Genomic DNA, 21,247 nt, shown 5'->3' with positions numbered 1-21,247 from the left:
CATGTGGAAATTGACAGATTATTTTTCACAATGAAAAAACAAAACAAAAGAAACCTAAAATTCCAGACCTAAACTAAACCATTGAATTTATTTCTAGATGAGTACTATGTCTTAAAAGAAATTTAGAAAGAAAAGCTCAAACTTGGCTGAATATTATAGCTATGTTACATAAATTGTGAAATAGGACAAACTATTAAAGGAACCAACATATTACTTTATCAGTTAGCTTGCTAAAACTGTAATTCAGAATTTTCTCTTTTATTAACTGTAGGAATGTGACAACTGAGCTCACATAAAAATTAGGTAAACATTAAATGACTGAAGTTTTTTGACCTTCAAAGGTTGCTGCTGTGGCAGACTACCATCTATTAGTGGTCCTTCCTAGTAGCTATGTCACCCATTCTTAGTATTTTACCGAAAGCTTCATATGGGCACAGAAGCTTCCATGGGCAGATCAATTTACAGGAAAAAGGCTGAGTTTCTAGTCTGTTCCTCAACAACAGCTACCTTGATAATCTGAGCTCAACTCAGTTACCTAAACACAGGTGCTGGGCTGAGACACCACAATTTTCTGAGAGCACCTTACAGAGCAGGCTAGTATTACACAGGACCTGTAAGAGCCCGGTGCCCTTCAGGAATGGCACCTGGAGGTCAAGTAGAAGGCTATCTCAAATACATCTGGCTAGGTGTTGTTGCAGCCTACAGTGAGCTATATGTTGCTGAGATTACACTAGCAAATTTAAGGCTACATCAGACATGTCTGCATAAGCAGCAATCACAAAGAGAATGATGGAAACACAGGAAAAGGGGATCAAAATAACCTGAAAAGAAAATACAGTGGTTTAGCAATTTCCTACAGTTTCCCAATTTGAGAGGCTGAGCCCATGGAATTCTCACTGATGCAATCCAAAAATAATAAACCATCTTTCCTGGCACAGAGGATGGCCAGATATAGATCCAGTGATCCATCGGCTCCTTTAATCTCTCTGTAACACTTTGTCCTTTAAAGACCTTACTTATTGATTCACATTCTCCAGAGTTTGCTCTGCATCAATTTCAATAATCCTTAATTAAAACTGAGCTGATTCTATAAAAGCTGTGGATATTATCATTAAAGGTTGCAACACTGATTTAGCGCAGGTTATTGCTTGCTTTTGAATGCATAGTTCATAATATTCAAGGAACTGGTGGCAATTCATAAAAATTAATATGAGTGACCTTGCCAGTAAACAAGCAACTCTTTATAGAGTCTATAATAGCTTCAACTCAAAGGTAACTGCTGGAGAGGTTCTCACACCATCCTTGATGTGCTCTTTGTTCTCCACCTTTTAAATGGATGACAGTGATTCATCTTCTTAGTTACCCAGATGTCTGAAAGCCTTGGAGATATATAATAGTGCCTATGGAGAGAGCCACATTTGACACTTCCAGTTCTGGCACTGACAATGCCTAGAGGGTTCAAGAGAGAGCAGATCTGAAACTCTATATTTGTTTCCCAAACCAAATGCAAGTAAAAGATTTGTGGGAGATAATGGTACTCTGGCATCTCTCAGTAGTGCATGATTTCCCTGAGATTGGCCCAGGCTCAGCTGCACATCTCGAAGAAAGTAAGTAAACTCAAAACATGCAGCGCGATTTAGCAGAATAAAAATTCTCATGTTTTTTAGATAGACCCTACGTGCCCTGATGCATTAGGCAACATTTGAAAACACAGTCAGTTATTGCCTCCTTACCTCCTCCAAAAAACCACTTCCCAAGATATACTTGCTACCATAAAATTGCCCCCATTCATCATTAATTACATTTTCCTACACTCCCCAGAGGACAAGTCTTTGAAGTTTAAACCTCACCCTTCAAACAATCAAATATCCTTCCAACAGTTCCTTCTCTCATCCCAAAGGAGTCAGCACAGGTCCCTCACTGCCTGTAGAGAAGCAGTATCAGTGCAGAGAGAATGACAGGAAGGTATGTTCAAGTCACACTGGCATTCTCAGCCAACGTAGCTGGTGATGTCAAATGTTAATAGACCACAGTCTGTGTTGGGTTTGCATGGCAGGGTTTTGGTAGCGGGGGGGCTACAGGGGTGGCTTCTGTGAGAAGCTGCTAGAAGCTCCCCCTGTGTCTGATAGAGCCAATGCCAGCCGGCTCCAAGACGGGCCCGCCGCTGGCCAAGGCCAAGCCAATCAGCGCCTCTGTGATAACATATTTAAGAAGTAGAAAAACACTTAGAGAGAGAGCTTTTGCAGCCAGAGAGAGGAGTGAGAAGATGTAAGAAACTCTGCAGACACCAAGATCAGTGCAGATGGAGGGGGAGGAGGAGCTCCAGGCGCCAGAGCAGAGATCCCCCTGCAGCCCGTGGTGAAGGCCATGGTGAAGCAGGCTGTCCCCCTGCAGCCCATGGAGGAAGGATGAGGGGGTGTAGAGATTCCACCTGCAGCCCGTGGAGGACCCCACGCCGGAGCAGGTGGAGGCACCTGAAGGAGGCTGTGACCCCATGAGAAGCCCACGCTGGAGCAAGTTCCTGGCCGGACCGGTGGACCCGTGAAGAGGGGAGCCCACACCAGGGCAGGTTTGCTGGCAGGACTTGTGACCCTGTGGGGGACCCTACGCTGGAGCAGTTTGCTCCTGAAGGTCTGCACCCCGTGAGAGGGACTCCATGCTGGAGCAGGGGAACGATGAGAGGAGTCCTCCCCCTGAGGATGAAGAAGCGGCAGAAACACCGTGAGATGAACTGACCGTAACCCCCACTCCCCGTCCCCCTGTGCTGCTGAGCGGGGGAAGGTTGAAGCCGGGAGTGAAGTTGAGCCCGGGAAGATGGGAGGGGTGGGGGGAAGTGTTTTAAGAGTTGATTTTATTTTCTCATTCCTCTACTCTGTTTTGCCTAGTAGTAAATTAGATTAATTCCCTCTCTAAGTTTGATCTGTTTTGCTCGTGACAACAATTAGTGAGTGATCTCTCCCTGTCCTTATCTCGACCTAAAAGCATTTCGTTATGCCTTTTCTCCCCTGTTTAGTGAATGAGGGGAGTGAGAGAGCGGCTCTGGTGGGCACCTGGCCCCCAGCCAGGCTCAACCCACCACACAGTCATAGCCCAAATGGGTTTGTTCCATATTTTGTCTAAAAAGAGTGGAAAATTCCTCATTTTTCAACCAGTTCTGCTGGCAGCAAACCGTGCCGTGCTCTGAGGAGCTACTGAAACCGCACTACGGTTTCTAAACATTTCAGTCCTGGGGCTTCCTGAGAAGCAATAACAGTAGGATGGCGATCACAGGATCAACATATGAAATTAAATGGCTATTGTTCAAATAGAAAAAAAAAATCATACTGTCCCTCACTCCACTTTTATCTAACAAAACCAGGGAATCTATCTGAATGCCTAGGCTGTGAGCTCAAATGGAGACACCGGCACAACCAGCTGCTCAATAACAGCTTCTCCACTTGCAGGTCAGGCGAAGTAAAGGAAAAAGGTGGAATCTCATCACATCCCACGATGGACCTCGAGGACTACTTACTGTCATGTGGAACAAGAACCTCTACTGATATATGGTTCAGGTTTTGTTGGTAGTAGATATTCGTACTCTCCTGATGTAACAATTTTATAGGCAAATATTAGTTATCAGAATCCAAATTCATTGATTTTTGAGAGATCACATTATTTTCTTGCTTATACCTTCCAGGGTTTTTAATGACAACTGCTCATTCAGGAGAGGCAGTGACTGAGTATGGACATGTTTCACTTGATGATCTGGAATGATGGAAATTTAGGAAAGACTTGTCTATAAACTGTCGCTGCCAACTCCAAAAAGGTGTAGGGGAAAGCTAAGCAATGATAGCTTGTATAAACCACTATTTCATTTTTGATTTATGTGTTGTTAAGTGGTTTTAATAGAGCCCATGTTTGACGGAGATGTTATTTGTGCACTTTTTAAAAATCCATTAGTCCAGAAGAGAAATGTAATTATTTTACAGATATCTGGATTTTACTGAGCCATCAACTCTGTGCTATTAAACAAGAGATTCAAGACTTCTTCAGGGATCAGTTTGGAGCCAGTTCTCATTGAGAACATGAGAGAGAAGTTAGAAGGCTCTTATGGTATCTTTTGAGCTAAATTCTAAAATTGGAATTGAAATAAGTCCAATGGAGAATATAAGCTATATTCGCCAATGTTTTGTGAAAACAGACTTTTGAGTTTTTCTTCAGATGAGGAGGTACTGGATTGAAATTAGTTTATTAGTTCTATTAAAATTTAATAATAGGCACTTTAAATTACTAGGAATCCATTTTTAATAACGAGTAAACGTCATTAAAGAATTAATTCCACATGAGATTAAACAAAAGAATCCATAAGGCAACATAATTAGAAAGGTATTTTTTATATTCTTGTCTTTTTCTCTTTTATGTTGCTGGCAACTTTCTTTGTTTTAGCCTGAGGCTTTGTTTATTGATTGTGCTCAACAGAAGGACAAACATGAAAAAAAATGAGGAAGCAAATAGATGAAGATCAAACTCCTATCACCTGATCTCAGGAACACAAATTTCCCATTATCTCTAAAATGAAATGCTACTGACACTTAGGCTGAAATACTTGAAAACTGTGAACTGATTTAGGAAATCTTCAAGTAACCTCTTTTGCTTATGAGATGAAAAATAATGGATGTGGAGTGAAAAAAAAAATAAAATCTGAGAAGTCCCAGTTCCCACCAGGTTTGGCGTCAGGCCCTGAGCACACACCTCTCCCCAGGAGGGCCGGCTCCAGCCACACAGCGAGGGGGCCCTGTCCGTGGGGACCATGGGTGCTGCCTCCAGTGCTGTGGGGAGGATGGCCTAGGGAGGCCCCTGTGCCTGGGGCAATGGCTGTGCTGCGAGGCAGTCCTGCCCGGGGCTGCCCACGGCTCCACTGACCCAGGCCCCAACCTGCAGGCCAATGTCCCGGCCCAGCCTTGCCTGTCCCTGTCCCCAGGGGGCTGCCCTGGTGCCTGCGGCCTGCTCTGCTCCTGGCTGGGGCAGCAGGATGGCCCCGGGCTGCCAAGCCCTGCCCCGCCCCAGCCCCCGCATCATCCTGAGCCTTAGCTTAAATACTATTTAAATCCAAACTGGTTTTGCAGTTTTATTAGCATCCAATGTCAAAGACTGAATAGTGTCTATCACATACTTTGAAGACAACATTGCAGTTTGAAACAGAGACAATAAATGAGTAGCTGCCCAAAAAGAAGAGCCGTAGTTCCTGATCTTTTCTATAGAATCATATTAATTTCAGAAGGTCAGCGCGATTAAGAAATCAAACAATAAACTCAATCCAGTTCCATCCAGCAAAAAGCAAGGCAATTGTAAATACCAAATTTGACCCAGAGGAAAAAGAGCATCTGAATGAAACACCATACTGATCTGCCCCAGAGCCCGGAAGAGGATGTCCATCTTGTGACTAGTCAAGTCAAAACTGGGTTTAACAGAGCTATGTGGATTTTATAACAGCAACAATAGCTCAGAAGTAAGACACTCCAAACTGCAACATTGACAGAGGCCTGGAGTTTACTTTGTCAAAGATTTTTAAAGAAAATTCATTTTAACAAGTAGATTTCAATAAATTTGTAAGAAACTTCAATGTTACATAAACTTGCATCTCTGGTTATGGGTGGATTTTTCTCCTAAGATATGTTCTCAGGCTCACAATGTATAATTTATATAAATTTCTATTATTTATATTCATATTTGGGGACAGTGGGGGGGTTTTATGTCTACAGGGTCTCATTTTTCAGTGACACCCCTATTTGGCCTAGATGTTTTCCCAGTGATGTTTGTGGAGGTTTTACAACTGGTATTAGCCTGATTTTGCACTCCATTTGTACCCATGGTAAAACTTCATCAGATTTCAGTGTAGGCCAAAGCTGAGGAACTTTGTAAATCCTATTTATCTGTAAACATTAAAGAAGATGAAACAGTCTGCAGTGAACCGTGCAGAGGGAAGCTAATCTGCGTATTTTGTTCCAGTGTCCAGCTGAAGTATGTAGCGCAGGACAGTCCCTGGCAACATCTTCAGCTCATTTCAGGGAGAGAAAGGTACCGGTCTTGCAGTTCACACTGGAACATCCTCAGCGCTGTCAGCCGCTCATGGCTGCAGGGTTTGGGGTTGGGCACATATTTAATTCCAGAGGTGTGAAATAATGTCTTCAGTCAACTTGATAAGCATTTTTATTGCAGAGTTTAGCCTTCAAACCCACAGATCTCAGCAGGAAGTACCACACAAATCTTTGACGTAAAATTGAGCAGCAGGTAGGACCTGCTGCTTTTAATTCTCTTTTAATCTTTGCTGAGCTGCTTTTCTTTAAATTGCTGTTACAGGTACTTAATTTCCCTCCCCAGCATTAGCAGTGGTTGGGTTTTGTGTTTGTGGGTTTTTTATTTAATTGTTTCTTCTTGCTTGAATGGCAGAAGATAATATCCACCCTGTGGCTAGCTGGAACTGCTTCCCCAAAATGGATCAGATCAGAGCTTCTGATCGTTTCTTTAAACTGCTTTGCCATAGTCTTAGAGAAAGCTGAAAGTCTTCCAAGCCAGGATTAATGTGCCATGGCTGTGGAGTGAGCAGAGGGCAGGCATTAATAACTCAGCATGACCATAGTTGTAGATTGAAGTACTTTGGACTATTGTCTTCGGAGTACTGTCTAAAGCAGGTTTCAGGTTTAGGAGAACCAAGAGAAGGCACTGGAGAACAGAGAGCAAAGGGCTGTGGCACTCTGGATGAAAGTCTTTAACTAAACTTCTGGATCCCAAGGCCAGAACTGCCTTTTCTTAGTCCGTCACTAATCCTGAAAGCCCCAACATTTGCTAGGTGCCCCCTGCTTAACTTTAAGGATCCTGAACTTTTGTCCCAAGTCAGCACACTCTGAACTTGGTTTCTGGGCTCTGAACTCCTGCCTACTGCCAATCATTCTTCAAAAACTAGGTGAAATAATGCTATATCTTCTGGGAGTCCTAACTGGTTCAGGTCAAAATCTCACAAAATCTAGTCATTGCTGCTTTCTTTTTAAAATGCATTCATAGGATTTATAACAGCCTAATGGCCAGTGCTCTCAATAAAGAAAAGGGAGCTTTGAATTTTAGATCCTTGTTAGCCTAAGGATTTCCACACCTTCAGATCTATGTTCTTGGAGAAGAGTGCTACTGTTGACTACTTCTGATGCTTTGGGGCTTTCTTGCTTTTTTCTATTATGCAAAAATATTTTTTCTCCCCTTCCAAAAGAAGGGTTCATATTTATCTTGTGTTTACTCAGCCAGTGGATACAGTTAGTTATTTGGTTTAGGTTTTCTTTTCCTTTTTTTTCTTTTTGTTTGTTTGCTCAAGTTTGTTCTTGTGGAACTGAAGACAGGATTAACAAAATGTGGAAGAACAAAAGAATATACTAGAGAATTAGCTACAAAAGGCAAGTAGTATCAGGAACTATGAGTTATGTAGGGAAAATGGTTTCTAACTAATAAAAATCTCTACAGTTCAGGAAAGAAAACAAAGGGGAAAATTATAAAATGGGAAAATGTAAGAAAAAGAAAAAAAAATCTTGCAGTGGAGGTATTTTAGTCTTGTTTCTATAACTGCTATCCTAATATTTTTTTCACAGTATTAATTTCAACACTGGCAGAAGTTAGAACTTAATCACATAGGAAAGGGGAGGTGAACTATGAGAGGAAACTGTCTTTAAGCACACCACTATATATGACATATAAACTCTGAATAACACAGATTCGTGACCAGTTACAATTCACACAGTGGTGGCATCTCAACTGTTGCAAACGCATCATGGCAACACTAAAGGTAAACCTTGGCTGATAAAAGCAGGGAACAAAAAATTTCAGTTCATCTTTAAAGAACCATCACAGTCACAAGCATGTTTAAAAATGAAGTTTGAGGTCGATGAAGAATTTCAGGTGCCTAAAGGGGCATTTGATTAGAATCAGATTTTGTTGTTCAAACCCTTCAGACTGGGAGGCTGAGCATGCAGGTGTTTTTCACCAGTAGATTCTAGTGCAGCATCTACCCTGCTTCAAATCTGACACTGAATAGAGAAAGAAATTGTGGATTACAGAAAAAAATGCCTTTGGGAACTAAGTCCAGACTCACAGTATTAGCCTCTCAGGAGTGCCTAGACCCAGGCTAGAATCAGACTCCCTGTGTCTGTTCTTCTCTTGGCTCAAGTCCCTAGATCCCAGGCTCAGCTCCATGAGGTGCTATAGGAAGCATTCCCACTCCAACATCGCACTTTCCTCTGAGGTGGGAGAGTGAGTGGAAACTGTAGACTGGGGAAAGTTTAAGGTGCTAGTGAGTGCTTTATCCACTCATGTTTAGTGCAAAAACACATGTAGTACTTCTTCTTCCAGGAGCTACATAGACTGTAGATAGCTGCCTGCCTAAACCTGGATTATGATGGAAATATAGCCTGGAGATATGTGCTCATCCTCCTAGACCAAGCACTTTGGAGCATGTTTGAAGAGCCAAAGCTAGATACCCAGAGGACTTTCAGGCGAGGTAGGTAAGTGCCTGCAGGACCAGGCAGTATTTGAAAGCTGTGAGTCTAGATTGCTGTCTAGGAGAAATGCACATAGCTTTCATTTAGGTGTCTACGTCTCAAATTAGATAGGATTTTGGCAGCCTGGTTCCTATCCAGAGTGAATATAAAAAAATATTTTACCACCTGTTGATGTGAAAAATTTTGTCAATACACACCCCCTGCTATAGATTAAAACTAAATTATTACCTGCATTTATAGCTAAGCCTAAGATGATAAACAAGAACAGGTAGGTAAATGATAAATAAATGCAATGTTGATCCTTAATAGTCCTTGATCTTCTGTGCCCAAAGGACTATAAGGTCAGGAACAGTTGCAGGTATGAGTATATGAGGAGCCAGGAGACTCACAACTGCATCACAAGACCTGGACTTGTCCTGGCATGCCACCTATCTCAAACCTTGTAATTCCTTCTGAGAAATCTGTGTCTGCATGCGCTTATAGAATTATTCTGGATCTCTCTAACCTAAATTACATTTCTAAGACTTCCCAAAGCACCCTATAAATTGTTTCATATTTTAGATTCTGTCTAAATTCTACTACTGGTTAAATGTAATGAATTTATCCTCTGAGTAAAGGTACAGTAGCTCTGAAAACAATTTATATTAAGACATAAATACATGGACATAATGAGGAAGGAAGGAAGAAGTGACTATTAGAACTAAACCTGTCTTCTCTGGAGACGTCTTTGCAGGAAATATTAAAGTTATTGTTTCCAGTCTTCAAGATTTAGAATCCGCCTGACAAGAACATGGAATTTTCATTAATGTTAGCGGAACTTAAGCAGATGCATCAAGTGAAAAATAGCCAGTGAGTAATGAAAGCTATAGCAGAGTAAAAACAGGTGGCACCACACAGAGATGGCTCAGCAAAGCCAATATTTAAATATGGATCTTCCATATTCCCCCAAATTAGAATATCCTAATCAAATCTAGGAAATGCTGGGAACACTATTTATCTGTAAAGATGCAAAAGGACCCAAATAGTTGGGCATCTCCTCAAATGGTTGATCTATCCCTTAAAACCCAGCTATCCCTCAAAAGAAAAAATCTCCTACTTTAAGCATATATGTTGCATTGTTTCTTTAATAAGAAAGCATCTATAAGATGTTATTTCTTCCTTTCCCAATAAGAAATTTCATTCCTCTGTATAAGAATAATTTATTTTTATAAATATCCACTAATTTTCTTGATGTCTTTCTCTATATATAGTTTACATATATATACAGTGGATTTTTATCTGTCACACCAAATTTAACTTTTTTAGCTGTCTGAAAAGCTGAATTGGAAAATGCTCGACACAAGGAAGCTTTTTTTTGAGCTTAATGTCTAAATAAGCCCAATTTTTGAGGCTGGATAGATTCTTTCTGTGCTATTAGTAATTCAAAGGCCTCAAGATTCCTCTGTGCACTTTCAAAGGGAAGCCAGAAAAGGTACTCTTCTGTATTCTGGTTGCTCTTTGTAGCAGTAAAATATTTACATCTACAAACTCAGTATTTTTCATTGTAAATTAATTCTGCACTTAACCACATTCACAGATCAGAAGAATGGAACCAGAAACCATCCTGCTTCTATGAACTAGACGTGGTTTTTTCTTTCTGTTTCTTGTTCCAGCTTTTCTGAAATGCTCCTGTGTTTACTAATGTTGCCTCTTTAGCCTGCAAAGTCAGAATACAAAACTGAGTAGCCTGGAAGAAAGTGATGTTTTTCAGAGGAAGGTGAATAAGAAGCTGTAAAAAAAAGGATTTTTATGCCCAAGTCAGATAGGGTTTAAATCCCATTAGCAACTGAACTGTTAGAGTCCCAAATCTGTGTCCTGGCTCTCCTAACCTTGTGTTTGAAAACCCACTGCTCCCCCAGGGTTAATAATTTACCTGCATAGTGAGACAACTGTGGGCTAGTTTAATTCAGGTACCTTCATTTTCCCTGTTTTCTACATTAATCTTTCCAGAGCTATTCAGTCAATGCTTGCGCTGTGGATTAAGCCTACAGTGTGTTTGACAGAGATGACGGTATAAGATACCCCATATCCCTCTCTCCCTCCTGGCTGCTCATTCCCAACCCATGCCTGAGATAGGCTTTAAGGAAAACCTTGAAAAACATGTTAGAAAAAGAAAGAACTAGATTTGATCCTGGTCTGACTGACAGAGCTGGCATAGAAATGCTGGTGCTGACACCCCGGGCAGTCGCAGCAAGGAGGGAAGGGCAGCAGAAGGGAGCGTGATAAGGCCTGTTGCAATGAACCATTTGTTCAGTAAACAGGGGCCTGATTTCCCATTTCACAGGTGCTCATCCATCCTTTCATAAATTGGCAGGTGACTGCACAAACACTAAAAAAACGAAAAAGCGTTTGTAGATGTTGAAATGATCTTTTAGTAGGTAACAGGCAGATGGACTCTGCCTGCCACGGGCAGTGAGGGTGGGTATGTTAGCGACTGCTAAGAACAGCTGGCTGGAAAGCTTTGTAGTTCTCTGCTCCTTCCCTGCTCTACACCATGATTGCCTGTACATTAAAACGGCAATTAGTTGAGGAACAGCAGCTGGCTAACATCAGTTATTTTGGAACACTAACAGTTTCATCGAGTAAATGATTAGCAGAATTCACAATAAACTGGAATTTCTTCTTTTGCATCTAAGTTACAAATGCTGTCTTGGATAATTCATGCCTGAATCGCCTATTTTGGCAAGTCAGGGTTCTGACCCACATTGCAGAAGTAATGTGGTGTATTTTCCCCAAATACCAGTCATATAGTCTTGACATTTCCTTCCTGGTTTTTATAATACACTTGGTGGCAAATATGACTCAATAGCTTTATAGTACAGGTAATAATAAAGAAAAGGGACATCTAAGTAGCTCCATGGAATGTTGCTCTGATGTTAGTGTTCAAAAGTTGTGTGATCTGTTATTTTTGTGTGGACACATGCTATGGTATGGGAAGGTTATAAGGCAATATGAGTGATAATATTTGGAGCTTTTGATTCACATAATTTGAATCAGTGAAGCTACACAAATGCTAGGTAATATTGGGAGAATTTCTGAAAATCCTGGAACTTTTTTGTCTTCTTATGGCCATAAGGCTGTAAGTCTTCATGTCATCTCAAATATCATCAGACACATGACATCTAGGGCAGCAGGAAAGCTATGGCAGTGCAAATAAAAAGCCTCATGTTATTGAAAACACTTTTTCTATATTCTGCAAAATCTGTAAACCCAGCCATAAATAATTGCTCTCCATATCTGGCAAAGTCCTAATGCCCTCTCATTGTTGAGTGGGATCCTTCTGAGCCCTAAAAAAGTTTAACTTAAGCAAGCCTTGTTGGTTCTTCAATTGTAATGGAGACAGACAGGCACTTCCAAAAGGTGTTTGATATCACATGTTTTAGACACCTAAGTTAGGATGAGATTAATCACCCCACAGAAATGCATTTTTATCATCAGGGACTATGGAGGAGCCTAGGCAGCTGGCTTAGACTAGACCCCTCAAGTTTAGAGAGCTGTATTTAGGTGGAACAAGTCTCATCCTTTAAACTGCTTTTCTGAGATGACTTTTCATTCAGGGAAATAATTTTTTTTAATAGTTTTTCAATAGAATCATAGAATAACTCAGATTGGAAGAGACCTCCAGAGTTCATCAAGGACAAATGCCTGCTCAAAGCAGGTCCAATTAGGTCAGGTTGCTCAAGACTGTGTCCAGCTAATCTTGAACACCACCAAGGATGGAGATCCCACAGTTTCTCCAGGACACTGTGCCAGTACTTGACAACCCTCATGATAAAAAAAAAAAGAGTCTTAATATGTAATTGGAATTTCCTATGTTCCAACTTGCATCCATTGCCTTCTATCCTATCACCATAGACCTCCAAAAAGTTGTGCTCCATCTTTTCTGTATACTCCAATCAGTTGAAACAGCAATGAGGTCTTTACTTTCTCCAGGCTGAACAAACCCAAGTCTCTCAGTCTCTCCTCATATATCTTGTGCTCCAGCTCCCTGACCATCTTGGTTATCTCTGTTGAACTCACTACTGTATGTCCATGTCTTTTGTGTACTGGGGAGCTCAAAACTGGGCAGAACTCCAGATGTGTCTCACAGATGCAGAATAGAGGGGAAAGATCACTGGATCTGCTGGCTGCAGTCTTACTGTCCTGGTTTCAGCTGGGATAGAGTTAATTTTATTCCTAGCAGCTGCTGTAGTGCTGTGTTTTGGATTTAGGATGAGAAAAACGTTGCTAACACACTGATGTTTTAGTTGTTGCCAAGCAGTCAAGGACTTTTCAGCTTCTCATACTGCCCTGCCAGGGAGAAGGCGGGGGGCACCCAAGAAGCTGGGAGGGGGCACAACCAGGACAGCTGACCCAAACTGGCCAAAGGGATATTCCATACCATATGACTACTGTACCATATCAGTATATAAGCTGGGGGGAGTTGGCTGGGGAGGGCTACAGCTCAGGAACTGGCTGAGCATCAGTCAGTAAGTGGTAAGCAGTTGTGCTGTGCAATCAATCTAGAGTCATAGAATCATAAAATGGTTTGAGTTGGAAGGGACCTCAAAGATCATCTAGTTCCAACCCCCCTGCCATGGGCAGGGACACCCTCCACTAGACCAGGTTGCCCAAAGCCCCATCCAGCCTGGCCTTGAACAGTTCCAGGGATGGGGCATCCACAGCTTCTCTGGGCAACCTGTTCCAGTGCCTCACCACCCTCACAGGGAAGAATTCCTTTCTAACATCTAATCTAAATCTACCCTCTTTCAGTTTCAAGCCATTACCCCTTGTCCTATCACTACATGCCCTTGTAAACAGTCCCTCTCTAGCTTTCTTGTAGGCCCCTTTAGGTACTGGAAGGCTGCTATAAGGTCTCCCTGGAGCCTTCTCTTTTCCAGGCTGAACAATCCCAACTCTCTCAGCCTGTCCTCATAGGAGAGGTGCTCCAGCCCTCTGATCATCTTCATGGCCCTCCTCTGGAGCTCCATGTCTCTCTTGTACTGGGGACCCCAGAGGTGGACACATCACTTGTTTTGTATATTCTTTTATCATCATCATCATCATCATCAATCTTCATTTTCTGTCCTATTAAACTTTTTATCTCAACCCACTAGTTTCACTTTTTTTTGATTCTGTCCCCCATCCCATTTCCGGGGAAGAGTGAGTCAATGGCTATGTGGTTGTTTTATCTGCTTGCTAGATTAAACCACAACACTGTGGTACAGCATGGAAGAAAGAAGCAGTTGTGGGGGAGGTATGGGTTTTCTTTAACTTTTTTCCTGTTGGAAAAAATATCAGTGTGACTACACCTTAAGGAAAATAAGTCTATCCTATTAGGGCCTGAATTTGTTCACTCAGGGTCCATAGCTCCCCTGGAAAATATTTATTGTTCCACATATTCATCAATGACCTGAACGAGGGGACAGAGTGTGCCCTCAGCAAATTCACTGATGATGCTAAGCTGGGAGGAGTGGCCAACACACCGGAAGTCTGTGCTGTCATTTAGCGAGATCTGGACAGGCTAGAGTGCCGGGCAGAGAGGAACCATATGAAATTCAGTAAGGGCAAGTGTAGAGTCCTGCACCTGGGGGGGGAATAACCCCAAGCACCAGTACAGGTTAGGGGTTGACCTGCTGGGGAGCAGCACTGAGGAGAAGGACCTGTGAGTCCTGGTGAACAAGCTCTGCATGAGCCAGAAGGGTGCCCTCGTGGCCAAGAAGGCCAATGGTATCCTGGGGTGCATTCAGAAGTGGGGCCAGCAGGTCAAGGGAGGTTCTCCTCCCCTTCTACTCTGCCCTGGTAAGGCCACATCTGGAGTTCTGTGTCTACTTCTGGGCTCCCCAGTTCAAGAAAGTCAGGGAACTACTGGAGAGAATCCAGCAGAGCGCTACAAAGATGATTAGGGGAATTGAGCATCTCTCTTATGAGGAAAGGCTGAGAGAACTGGGTCTGTTTAGCCTGGAGAAGGGAGGACTGAGAGGGGATCTCCCAGCTTCCCTTGCATTTGACAAACTGCTAAGATATGAAGTAAATTGTTTCTTCCATTGAGGACCTAATTGGTTTTGCCATAATAACCTCCTCTAGTGACAGCAGTAGCCTCCTTAAAAAAGGGATTGGAGGGAGGGAGGAAGAAATGTACAGATAAAGGAGTTGGCTGGTTTGCTGCATTGTCTCAGATTAACATTTTGAGCAAAATCTTTAGAGTTGTATTTGAAAGTTGGTAATTTATTGGAAGTACAAATATGGACTTGATTTTCAGGGATTCAAAAAGCATATCATTTGTGTCACTAGCAACTGCAATTGTCCAGCATTTTATAATGTAGTAATTGTAACTATTATAATCATCTTATGTTTATACTTCTATATTTAAATATAACTATAAATCAGGTTAAAGGTCCATCCAAAGCTGAGGACTCCACATTCCAGCTAAAGGTCCTCATAAAACAATTGACTGTAATACAATTTGGTATATAGTAGGAATCTCATTCTTCTTCCATCAGAAATACTTTAGTCACTGCTGCAAATACAATGCCTAGTGTTAAGTTAGATAAGGGAAGATCTATTGGGATTTAGTTTCTATTGGGAATTGGGATGCTAAATTGTTTTCTCAGTATCTCGGAGAAATTACAAGTCAATGAAAGATGGTAAATCTAACAGAATCTGATGAAAAGCACCTTGCCAAGCATATGGTGCATTGTCTCTCTGCTTATAGCAAAGCAAGAAGAAAAAGAAGAGGGCACTATGTTAAGAGGGCACTATATTAAAACCAGAACATTTGCCACTGGCAAAATTTAAATTACAATCTACAGAGCATGAAATAAGGAGAAGAAAGAGTGGATTCGTTTGCTGTCCACCACTGAAGTAAAGTTCATTATGGAGATTGGTCTCACCTTAGTTTAGGCTGACTGATTGCATTTAATGTTGAGCTGACAGTGCTGACATGTTAATGCCTGATGTCTTTTATATGTAGAAATTATGATGAACATACCCTACATTAAGAAGTCAGAATCTATAGAATGTGTCTTTGTACTGAGTGGCTCAACCATGTATCCGTTTGAGGAAGAATCAAAGCATCTTCTCCAGTAATAAAAGAGCTACCAGCTTTATCACGGCACACAGCTCCACAGAAATGGAGCTGGGGAGAGGCAAGATTTGGAGGGCAAGTGTATTGTCTCTAGCTCCACAACATCTCGGGAAAGATTTCATGCCTCTGCTAATGACTTACTAGAAGAGAACAAAGACAGATACCCAGACTGATAATTTAAAAATGTATAAGTCAAGACTAGAAACTTCAGGGTTTATGTGGCTTTGCATGTTCAAAACTTCTGCTTGGCAAGGTCAGGCCAAAAGTTGACAGCAAGCACATTATCTTGTCTCCAACAGTGAAAACCAGCAAATTTTGAAGGAAAGATTATGAGCAACAGGATAAATATAAAATAATAATTTCCTTAATATGACTTCCCAGCTAGGATAATCTCACTGAAGAATATAACTCATGGAGAAAACAGTACATCTGAAACTGGAAGTTCTCCAGGGTTTAGATTATTTCCCTAATCAGCTTGAGAAGGTGAGAACCTGTAACTTACAGTAAAAGCACTCACATATTTCTGATGAAACAAACATTTCCAGAAAACAACAATCCAGAGCTCTAAATGTTCTCTAGCTCTTTCCTCCCACATTACAGAATATATAAAGGAAAATGATAAACCCAGATAAAAAAGATTTCTATTGTGTACCCATGAACAATAATCCATCTGAAAAAGAAGATTCAAGACCCCACACCTAATCTCCCTCTGCAACGCCAAAGCAAAAAAGACAGTCTTTGCCCAGGAACACAAAAAAAATCTCTGAGTCTTTGCCTCAGTGTTGATTGAAAGGAATTGGTAGAAAACAGTGATTATAAAGGAAAATCATCAAGCTCCATTCAATTCTCTCTGCTGTCTACTGTATTATTCACACACTATAGAGCAAAGTTTATCTTCTTTGAGTAAAGTGTCCAGACTCGGATCATACTCTTCCTTCACTGGAACTCTTATAAAAAGTATTTTCATCTGAGTGTTTTATACTTAGAATGGAAGCAGTAGCCACTTGATCATGAGAAAAAATTAAATTAACTGTATCTTACCATCTTAACATTTTTCTTCTGCAAACCTGTTTGTAAAGAAATGAAATCAGTCAATGGGACCTCTGGTATTGCTCACTCACAAACTTTAAACTGAAAAGGTGATTTGGTCTATAGAAAGTCCTTACAGTAATTTAAAATTTAAATTATGTGATATTACAGAAAAGCAGATCTATATTTACAGAATTATAGTCTAAGTTGTTTTCACTTGTTTTTAGTATTGTGTCACAAAAATATGATTCTACTCAAAAAAAAAAATACAAAATATTCACTGTTTTGACCACTTGTGAATTTATTTATTTATCCCCCTGTCATTTGTGCGACGTGAAGAAAGGCTAAGCGAAACAGGTCTATCTAACATAGCAGGTTCAATATTCAGTGAGTGAACAGTATTTTCAAAGATTTAAGTCATAAAACCTAGGTTAGTCCTTTCAGCACAAAATCTCTGACATACCTGCGGAGGTCACTGATGTGAAACCCTGCTGTGTCAATTCAGAGTGAGGAGATTATTGTGACAGCAGATTTAGCTTGTTCTGAATACGTAACTGAAATCTTACATCCTCCTGTTGTTATGCGTGAGTCTGATCAACAACATAGACTCTAAAAGACTTGTCTGACAGCAAGGGTTGCTAAAAATTTAATCCTGATGAATTCAGTCTGCTTTTTTAAAGATGTTCTCTATAGGCGGCTCTACTCAGTCCTTGTTTGAAGCAATAATTTCAGTAAGTTACAGTCAGCTTCTTCGCACATAACAACTCATTGGACTCATGTCTTCTTAAGTTTAGACTTCCATTCCCACAACATTTTTTGTATATAGCTGTTTCTGGTTTAAATGATCTGTCCTTGCCTTAAATATTTCACATAATTCTTCCTCTTTCCAAATCCAGTCTCATTAAACCAAAATCCTGCTACACAATTGTACTAACATCAATGCAGTTTCTCTGCTGCTGCCAAAAATCCTCTTCCCTCTATGCAACATGAAACTTGTTGTCACTTCTCCCACTGACTCTTCCTCACTTATTTCACCAGAAGTTTGAATTCTTGGACACTATTAGAGAAGCAATAAAATCTTTTAATATTCCCCAAATTGCCTGAAAACGCATGTGCTGCACAGCAACATCATCCTACTGCCATAACCCCTCATCATCTGTTCTTCACCAGATTCTCACTGTCATTTCACATCTAAAATGATGCTGCAAGTTTTTAGGAAGGGAAACTTTGTTCTTTATCCATTTTTTGCAAACAGTAACTATAATAAAAATAAGGCGAGTGTGGGACCTGTCTGTCTAGTAATGCTCTGTTCCTGGAGACAACCTCTGGCCTTTTGTCTGAGTTCGTATTTGCACCATGGGAGTAGTAAGTCTCTGAATGTTGCACTATTTCTCTCTAGAATATGCATCTCTGGCACTTTGGAGCTGACACACCCTCTCTGCCATCACATTCATTCCCTTCTATCTCCCAGCAAAACTTTACAATATAAAGGGATTTTCAGAGTGGTCATGTGGAGTACGGTAACCATACATACAGGGCCATCCAGCTACGTGCCTGATCCTCATTTGAGACACAGCAGACCAAAATATAGGCTGTCTCAGTTCACTCAATCCCAGAGCTTAGCATTTCTCCCAGGCATGAATTCCTTCTTGCCTGTTAGTGCACTCTGAGTTTTCCCCCTGGAGCTCACCCAGAAGGTGTTGCTGTTCGGCAGAACTTTTAGCAGCAGTTTAAGCAGTTTCTCCCTGATGCAGAGATGAGTGAAGCTTACACACGTGCCCTGACACCCCTAGTCCCCTCAGCAGTCAGCTGGAGCTGAGAGGCAATGGAAGAAGCTCTGGATGTCTGCAGATCTCACATCCCAGCGGCAAATTCAGTGCTAGGATCTTAGTCGAGATCCCAGATTCCAATTTGGTCAAAACATGTTATGTTTTCAAGTGCTTTCATGTGCTTAAGGTACTGCTGCCCAGCATGTTAAGTCAGGACTAAACCTATCATTTCTATGTAGATGTGCTCAGTGTCTTAGGTTTTGTTGAAAGCCTATTTGGAGACTGGCTTATTTTCAGGATTTCTCACATTAAATATCAGGAAAATCACTGATGGGAACCCAGGGTACCATGACCATATTAGGAGAACACTGGAGCATGGCCGGACACTCTTATTCCTTTTCTCCCACTTAAAAACCTTTTCCCACTCCTGGAGAGAAGGACTTCATGAGCTTGGGGGTGAGAAAAAAAAAAAAAAGTAAGCCAAGCAGGAAAGTAAAAACCAGAAAGTGTCATTGAAAGAAATTCTAATTTATATTTCCTTTGTGACATATTTGGGGAGATTTATATTTCCTTTTGTGGGATGAGGGTGAAGAAAGAGTGGTGTATTGTGTGAGGTTAATATAAGCATTTTCCTATCTGTGGACCTGACTCTGCTTTATTTGTGAGTCAAAATGCTTGTACACACACAGCAGCGACCTGGGGAACCTCAGGCTGGATCTGAGGTTCATGTGGCATCAGTGAGGCAATAGAAATATCATCTAGCCATCCTTAACTGAACCATTTTCTGCATGAGAAAAAAAGGTTTACAGAGCAAATGCAGCATATGTTGAGCTATAATTAGTTCCTCAACTGTTGGGCAGGTTTTTTAAAGAATTGCTACAATCTATAGTGCAATAGAGTACAGAGCAGAGCATAATGTAATCACAGATTATTCTTTAATTTACACATTTCTCAGTGAGTATCAGGGCAAACAAGTTGAACATCTGGTAGCAGAGACAGCTACCAATGAACTTAGAGCTGTATTTTAATTCATGCAGCTGTCCTAGCTAGCCAGATTAAAAGCTTTTGTTACTCTTGATGTCTGCAACATATGTGTAAGAGTCTGTGGGAAAAAAGTAAGTCTCACATCATTTGCAAGCTCTTTTTTGTGAAGGAAACTCTTCCTCTCATAAAATATGTATTCATTCAAGCTAAAAATACAGCTTTGTAAGTCATGTTCACATGACCTATGTACTAAGAATGTGCCTATGACATCGGAATAGTGAATATTTTAGAAGGACTGACAAAACAGTGATACCTGACTCTGCATTGACAAAAGGGTTTTGTTCGCTTGTGAGCTTTTTTAGTATTTTTCCCAAGGAATCAAAGCATCATGTATTTCTTTCTATTCCTTGAAAATGTAATGTATTTTGACTTGATCCAGGTTATGTGCTTCCTGCTGTCGCACTAAAAGTTAATGACCTTGCACAGTGTGTGTGTCAGTAAATAATCTGGAGGACAAATATAGCATGATTTATGCGCATTGGACCCTTGCACTGGTTTTGTACAGGAGGACAAGATGATGGAGTAATCATATGAGAATTTTTCTTCTTCCCCAGGCAATGGAGGAATGCGTAACATAGTCCTGAATATACTGACCAGAGGAAAATGAGTAGTGTCTGTCACTGTGATCTGGGACCTCTTGGTAGAATCAAGCAGTACAGAATGGGTTTTATCCCACCCATTGCTTAGTGCAGTGATTTTGCAGGGGCATGTGGTTGAACATCTGGGAAACCCATTCCTGATATACTGAAAAACTGGTCTAATTTTGTCTCTAAATTTTGAACAAGAGACATTAACAAACCAATATTAGAAGCCTGGCATTCTGAGCTTTCATCTCCCTACCAATATGGGATTGCTTCAAACTGCAGGATATTTTGTCCAGCCTGGCTGCAAATGAGATACTTCACTTGGCTGTAGACATTTGACTGAAGTGTTCCAATTACATTATTCTTATTTCTGATTTAAATTATTCCTTTTTCTAGAGTTAGCAGCTTCCAAAAATTGACTGCTATCCTGAATCATCTTATTACCAATATATTATTTGTGTTGCAGCATGCATCAGCGGCTCCAAATCATTAGTCAGAATCCTATAGTTGTAGGAATTATATAGACCCATAAAGGCAAAAATGAGTCCTCAAGTTTGTATTCTAAATCTAGGAAAGTTGTAATTAGTGATAAGCATAGTTATAGGGACTGTCAGGCAAAACATGTATGTTTGATAGGATTTTTAAAAAATCTTAACAAAGTGGTGGTCAGACACCCTGCCAACATGCCAAAACTCTACATTTCTCCTAAGACATGCCTTATTGATATGGGCTCATACGTTATTCAGACACTGCATTGATTTCCAGGCAAGATAGGGTCTTCTCTTTAAGTCTGGAGAAAAAGAGACTGAGAGGAGACCTTAATGCTCTCTACAACTGCCTGAAAGGAGGTTGTAGCCAGGTGGGTGTTGGTCTCTTCTCCCAAGTAACAAGCAATAGGACAAGAGGAAATGGTCTGAAGTTGTGCCAGGGGAGGTTTAGACTGGACATTAGGAAAACTTTCTTCACTGAAGGGGTTAGCAATCATTGGACCAGGCTGCCCAGGGAAGTGGTTGAGTCACCATGCCTGGAGGTGTTTAAAAGATGTGTAGATGTGGTGCTTAGGCACATGGTTTAGTGGTGGCCTTGGCAGTGTTAGGTTAACGATTGGACTCAATGATCTTAAAGGTCTTTTTGAACCAAAATGATTCTATGTTTCTATGATTCTACGATTCAGTAATCAAGCTTTACACCTGAAAT

Source organism: Grus americana, chromosome 1 (assembly GCF_028858705.1).
Source record: "Grus americana isolate bGruAme1 chromosome 1, bGruAme1.mat, whole genome shotgun sequence".
Taxonomy (NCBI): Eukaryota; Metazoa; Chordata; class Aves; order Gruiformes; family Gruidae; genus Grus; species Grus americana.
The sequence above is the reverse complement of the archived record's forward strand: the minus strand, read 5'-3'. Positions refer to the sequence as shown.